Below are 1,072 nucleotides of genomic sequence, written 5' to 3' on the forward strand. Positions count from 1 at the left end.
TCTGCGTGTGTTCTGTTGTGCATAGGGTTTTCAGAGGCCTGCTATTTCAGAAGTGGGTGGCCAATCCTTCTTCCTAGTCTGTCTTAATCTGAATGTTATGATTGTATAAAAAAACATGGACGGAATACACAGTCACTGTACCAAAAAGAACTAGGCAACATGGAAAAATTTCAGAAAGTACTACACAAACAAGAGCCTGAAGATCATCCAAAAATATATGGAACAGTACATTGACAGAGAAGTAACAGAAATTCAAGAGGTATTTAAAAGCGGCCATGGTACCAGGGATATCATTGCTGATGCTAGATGGCTTCTTGCTGAAAGCAGAGAATATCAAAATGTCTATTTGTGTTTTATTGGCTATGCAAAGACATCTAACTCTGTGAATCTTAACAAAGTATTACTAACATTGAGAAGAATGGGAATCTCAGAACACTCAACTGTGCTCATGAGAAGCATGCCTAGATCAAGAAGTTCTTGTCCCAAAGGAGCGAGGAAAGGCTACATGATTTAACATCAGGAAGGGTGTACATCAGTGTTGTAGTATTTGTTTAACCTATTCAATCTGTATACTAAGCAAATAATTCATGAAAATGGATTCTATGACGAGGAATCAGGATTGGAGGAAGACTCATCAACAATTGTGTTATGCAGATAACACAACCTTGTTTGCTGAAAGTGAGAAGGACATGGAATGCTTAGTCTTCAATATGGATTCTATTTGAACATCAAGAACACAAAGATCTAAGTGGGAGAGCAGAGGGTTTTGGATGTTGGGGGGTAATCATGGGGTCACACAGATTGATAGGTGTGGGTGGATAGGTTAGAGAGGTGGGGGGATCTGGTGTCGGGGCAGTTTATACAAATTTTGTAGGTAAATCAGTGTAAAATAAAAAAGAGAATTACAAAAAATTAAGAAAAAAAACTTTAAAAAAACAAACACAATAAAACATTCTTTTCTTTACGCACACCCATGTTTATTGCAGCTTTGTTCACAATAGCAAAGAGTTGGAAACAATCCAAGTGCCTATCAACAAATGAATGGATGGAGAAGCTGTGGTATATTCACACA

Source organism: Elephantulus edwardii, unplaced genomic scaffold, assembly GCF_000299155.1.
Source record: "Elephantulus edwardii isolate Elephantulus edwardi_28Jun2011 unplaced genomic scaffold, EleEdw1.0 scaffold00016, whole genome shotgun sequence".
Lineage (NCBI taxonomy): Eukaryota > Metazoa > Chordata > Mammalia > Macroscelidea > Macroscelididae > Elephantulus > Elephantulus edwardii.